This window comes from Beta vulgaris, chromosome 3 (assembly GCF_026745355.1).
Source record: "Beta vulgaris subsp. vulgaris cultivar EL10 chromosome 3, EL10.2, whole genome shotgun sequence".
NCBI lineage: Eukaryota > Viridiplantae > Streptophyta > Magnoliopsida > Caryophyllales > Amaranthaceae > Beta > Beta vulgaris.
Genome location: NC_079204.1, coordinates 34,425,533 through 34,431,929, shown reverse-complemented (window position 1 = coordinate 34,431,929; position 6,397 = coordinate 34,425,533).

Below are 6,397 nucleotides of genomic sequence, written 5' to 3'. Positions count from 1 at the left end.
CGGATTTTCTATAGAAATTTATTAGAATAGAGTTTGAGAATCAAGGTCGTGCTGTAATAGTTAATCAGAATCGAATAGAATTAGGAATCGAGTTCCACACACTCCGATGTAGTTCGGCGAGTGTGATGGTAATAGTCCGGGTTACCTCGACCATAATCTCTAATGTTGTGGTTAACCGTTTGTAAGCTGGTCGAGAACATTTCGGGTTGTTACAATGATGTTCATGATATTCTAAAGATATTACATGCTGTTCTTTGAGGGATAAATTGCAACTAGGGACAAATCAAGATTTGGAAAGCCTAAGATTTCTTGTAGTAGAAGAGGGTGATGAACAACGCCACATATTCAAGGTGTATATTGTTGTAAACTTGATTTAGATGATTTATAGATTACATCAAAACTTGAGGTTAATTTTTCATTTCAAGAGGGGGAGGATGATGCAAGATACGTGCATGGATTGCTTCACCAAGTATCTTTATTTTCTTTATTAGAATTATTGCATGGTTTTACTTTACGCTTAAAGTGATGGTTTTACATGTAACGAAAAATATGTCTTTTATTATTTGTGTTGGTTAAATTATTTAATGTAGTTGAGTCATTTTTTATTTTAGTTTGGTTGTAATAAGAGCTGGAAATCTGAGTTGTAATAAGCTTTTGGTTTAGGCGTGTAATTTTGTAAGTTTTATGAAAAGTTTTCCAAAGCTTTCCTAAAACACTTGTTTCCTTAAGTTGTGATAGATTATAGGCTAGTTTTTAGAAGAAATGTTCCCTTATCTCTTGCTTAGGAAATCCGAAAATATTATAATGTGGAGAGCAAGGTTGTTTTCTCATCCTACTAGTCCATAATAAAGAGTAAGAATTGATTATTGAACTTTCAGGCTTGTTTGTCTTTGTCAATGTTGGACGTATTTTCCAAGACTTGATTGTTTTTAGGTAGTGAACCTAAGTACAACGACCTTAGTGTTAGGTGAGTGAAACCTAAAACTAAGTGATATTCGAGTGAGTTAGTGAGTGAAGCTAACAAACTTAATCTCAAAACACATCCTAATTCGAACCGTTGCTGAGTGAAGGCTAGGTATTAGAGTTAGAACCCTTATGGAATTATAAGTGAGTGAAGCTTGTGAAAAACTGATACATAAAGACTTAGACAACAAGAGCATTCGGACCTGCAAAGAACAAGAAAAGATCAATTGTATCAAACCGGTTCGAATGAACGAACAACCACCACTTCCACAATCCAATGAACCACACACCATCAAGACTAAACTATAATAATGAGCTTCTAGTTTAAGCCTACTTTGAGTCTTAATCACCAATTCAACGATAAAATGATTAAAATTGCAAAGGTTTGAGAGTTGGCCAAAACTGACCAAGAGTTACACTAGGCACACAACTTACTAAACTCAGCATAAAAGTTTCAATTTTCACTGTATTCCTCTTATTCCAATCGCCTTACAAACTAGATATATTAAGCTACAAAAGTACGTCATTTGTTGACCTAATTAAAGCAATAAAATAAGAGAAGAAGAAAAGAATATTGTTTCTGTACCTCTCCTAATCATTAGCTAAGTTACCTTATAGGACGTTGGGATATAGAAAAATAGCCTATGGGAAATAAAAACACATACCTTAAACAAAATATCTTTACAATTTCAAGTCATTTGCTGATGGGAAAAGCTTTTCCCATAACTGAAGAAAGAAGGGTTGCTGGGACGTGTGGCAATTGCAGTTTATCATTCGTCACCCTTAAGCTCTCCTTTCTCATTTGCTATTGCTTCTAAGCCCATGTGAAGATCAAATGGCCTTCTAGTCAACCATGAGGTCACCTTTAAGCACGAGGTGGCCTTCAATTTTCAGAAATAAGCTTCCTTAAGGCCTTAACAAAACTAGATTACTTAAGAACAAAATCAATTTTTGCTTAATTCAAGATTAGCTTAACTAAACGCCTTAATTAAGCTAATTAGTCACCAACTAAGCTTGATTCACAATACTTAATGATGATTAAGGGTATCATTAGCATTAATTAACCTTGCTTAAAGGGAGATTAAAAAAGGATTAGCCTAATCAAGGTGCATAAGAAGTACTTTTGGAAAAATCGTAATTGTTAAGCTTAAACACTGAACTTCTTTCACCATTTGCCCTTAATTCTCTTATTGAACTAGAATACCTTGTTCATAGTAGATACTCCTGCACCATTCTCTCCCGGTTCGAAGATGTCTTCTTGTATTTTTGATTCACCTGCAATATAGGGAGCTAAATCACCAACATTGAATGTTGTAGATATGTTTCCCATTTCATCTGGCAACTCTATCTTGTATGCATTGTTGTTGATCTTCTCTAGTACTTTAAAAGGGTCGTCACTTATAGGCATCAGTTTGTTTTTTCTTCTGGTTGGAAAACGTTCCTTTCTTAGATGTAGCCATACTAGATCACCAAGCTTGTATGGAACTTCTTTTTTGTGCTTGTTTGCTCGAACCTTGTATGCCTCATTCACCTTTTCAATTCTGGTTCGAATTTGTTGAAGAAGTTTCTTCATTTCCTTGGCCTTTTCTTCATCTTCTGTACTATTTTGCACTTCAACAGGAATAGGAATTAAATTAATAGGAATTAAAGGATTAATCCCATAATTTACCTCAGATGGTGAACACATAGTAGCATAAGTAGGAGATCTGTTGTAAGCAAACTCTACATGCGCCAGTTTTAAATCCCAATCTCTATGTGACTTATTTACTAGTGTCCTTAACAATGTATTCAATGTCCTACTGGTTAGCTCAGTTTGGCCGTCAGTTTGAAGATGTGCAGTAGTACTAAACAACAGCTTAGTACTTAATAGCTTTCACAATGTCTTCCAGAAATAACCGAGAAACTTGACATCTTTATCAGATACAATAGACTTTGACACTCCATGAAGTTTAATGATTTCCTTGAAGAATAAAATAAAAAACAAATGAAAATAGCATCATCTGTTTTGTTGCAAGCAATAAAGTGAGCCATCTTTGAGAATCTGTCTACCACCACCATAACTGCATCTTTCTCACGTTGAGTTTAAGGTAAAGCCACAATGAAATTCATGCTCACATCTTCCCATGGTTGAACTGAAACAGGAAGAGGTGTATAGAGTCCTTAATGAAATGAGCTTTTAGCCTTCTGACAAATAGAACATCAAGCTAATATTGAATGAAAATCTCATGCAAGTTTCGGCCAATAGAAATGTGCCTGTAATACATCAACAGTTTTGTTAATGCCAAAGTGTTATGCTAGTCCTCCTCCATGAACCTCCTTGATAAGCAAATCCCTTAATGAACACCGAGGGATGCATAGCTTGTTATTTCGAAATAGAAAGCCATCTTGAACTGTAAACGCTCCATGAGATCCATCCTTGCATGCTTCTAATAATAAAGAGAAATTTGGATCTTCATAATATAACTCTTTAAGATGACTAAAGCTAAGAACACGAGCCTCCATTAAAGAAAGCATAGAATGCTTCCTTGATAAAGCATCTGCAACAATGTTAGAAACTTCGGTTTTATATTTTGAAATAAAATCAAAGGACTAAAGGAATTCCACCCATTTTGCATGTTTGGGACTGAGCTTGTGTTGGCCATTGATGTACTTTAAAGGTTGATGATCTAAGTGAAGCACGAACTGAGCATAATGAGTCCAATGAGTCAAAGCACGAACAATAGCATATAACTCCTTATCATAAGTGTTGTAGTTGAGTCTGGACTGATTAAGTTTCTCAGTGAAATAGGCTATAGGACACCCACCTTGTTGTAAAACAGCTCCAATGCCCATGCCACTAGCATCACATTCAACTTCGAACACCTTCTTGAAACCAGGTAAGGCTAAAACAAGAGCCTTACTAAGCATACTTTTAAATTGCTCAAATGCTTCTTGTGCTGTTAGAGTCCAAATAAAAGACCCATGCTTGATGCATTCAGTCAATGGCACAAAGATAATACCGAAGTTATTGATAAATCTCCTCTAAAAAGAAGCTAGACCATAGAAACTTCGTACCTCTGTAATAGTTTTAGGAACTGGCCAAGACTTGATTGCTTCCACCTTGGATTCATCCATAGAAATGCCATTAGAAGATACTATGAATCCGAGGAATGTCATGCTAGAAGTGAACAATCACACTTCTCCATCTTTGCATACAACTTCTTCTCCCTTACCTTACGGAAAACCTTCTTTAGATGAACAAGATATTCCTGCTCACTTTGACTATACACAAAAATGTCATCAAAATAAACAACAACAAAAATACCAACGAAAGGTCTGAGTACCTCGTGCATAAGTCTCATGAAAGTATTAGGAGCATTTGTCAAACCAAATGGCATCACATGCCATTCATACAAACCACTCTTAGTTTTAAAAGTTGTTTTCCACTCATCACCTTCCTTAATTCGAATCTGATGGTAGCCACTTCTTAAGTCTATCTTCGAAAATATAGTGGAACCATGTAATTCATCCAGCAAATCATCAAATCTAGGTATAGGACACATATACTTAACTATAATATTGTTGATGGCTCTGCACTCTACACACATACGCATAGAACCATCCTTCTTTAGAACCAAAACAACAGGTACAACACATGGACTAAGACTCTCTTGTACGAACCCTTTTGCTAACTTTTCACTAACTTGGCGTTGCAATTCTTTTAGCTTCATCTGGATTACATCTATAAGGTGCTCCAGGAATCAAGTCAATCTGATGTTCAATACCTCTACTAGGGGGTAAACCAGATGGGAGGTCTTCAGGACAAATATCACCAAACTCTTTCACTAATGGCTTAACCATTTCATGTAACTCAAAAAGATTAACATCATTTTCATCTAACAACAACAACAAATACATAACCTTCCCCTTTTCCACAGCTTTATTTAACTGACATTTTGAAAGGATTAATATTTTTTTGTTTTGTGTTTAGGTTGTGTTGTTTTCGGTTTAAGTGCATTCGGACATGGCTTACTAGGACTAAGCACAATTTTCTTTCGATTATGCATGAAAGTGTACGTATTAGCCCTACCATTATGCACATTTTCTTTATCAGATTGCTATGGTCTTCCTAACAATATATGACATGCATCCATAGGCAAAACATCACAAAGAACTTCATCCTTATACGAATCACCAAAAGAAAAGCTAATTAAAGCTTGTTTTGTTACATCTACACTATTGTCATCATTAAGCCAATGAAGCTTATATGGTTTAGGATGTTTGAAGGTAGGATGAGTGAGCTTGTCCACCATGGTTGATGATGCCACATTACTGCAGCTCCCACCATCAATAATCATTGAACAAATCTTCCCTCCAACCAAGCACTTTATTTGGAAAATTTAGTCTCTTTGAGATGGAACCAATTTAGCCTCCTTAGCACGAAGAACCCTTGTTAGAACAAGTCCTAAATGATCACCTTCAGTTACTTCTCCCACCTCAAGTTCTTCTTCAATTTCGGCCTCCTTTTCGGATTTATCTTCAAGTTGTTCTTGAAATCCAAGTGCTTCATCAATATTTTTAATGTCAATTAGAGTCATTACCCTTTTGTTTGGGCATTGAGCTTGATAATGACCATAACCATGACATAAAACACTTCACATCATATTTCTTAGAGGATTCTTCGACCACTTTCTTCCCTTTATCAATAGCCTTTGAATTATCCCCCTTTGGAATGTAAGGAGATGCATAAGATGGCTTCACATTCAAACTTCCCTTGGTGTAAGAAGTCCCCTTAACAAACGCCTTCTTCTTCTTCTTCTCCTTTTGATGTTTTCCCACCTTCAAAGCTAGCTTGAAAAGTTCATCCATAGTAGAATAAGGTTGCAACTCCAACTTCCAAGTAGAATAAGGTTGCAACTCCAACTTCCTTTGAATGTCTTTCTCCAAGCCACCTAAGAATCGAGTCATAGTTTGCTCCTCTCTTTCTTAAACATCTAATTTCATCATCAGTTTCTCAAATTCTTGAATGTAAGTTTCGACAACTTTGTGATCCTGATATAAATCAGATAGTTGGTTATATAGATCAAGAGTATAAGTGAAAGGTAGAAACTTCTCTTTCATCTTCTATAATACCCCAAATTTTCAGAAGTTATTTTATTATTTATTAAGGTTTAATATAATTTCCACTCAAAATTTATTTTGTGATAATGCGATTTTATTTGATAAATATGTTTATTAAAATAATGATTTCATTTAGTTTTGATTTATTTAACAAAGTTTAAAATAAATCATTTACTTGTTTTATTTTTCATTTCATTATTTCTAATTAGTTAAACTTTTTTTACATTTGTTATGAGTATCCTTATATTAATTTTCCATCCATATTGTATAAAGCCCAAATACCAAGTCCATACCCATATGTCTTTTAGCCAAAAAGAAAAAAAATAAAATAAAA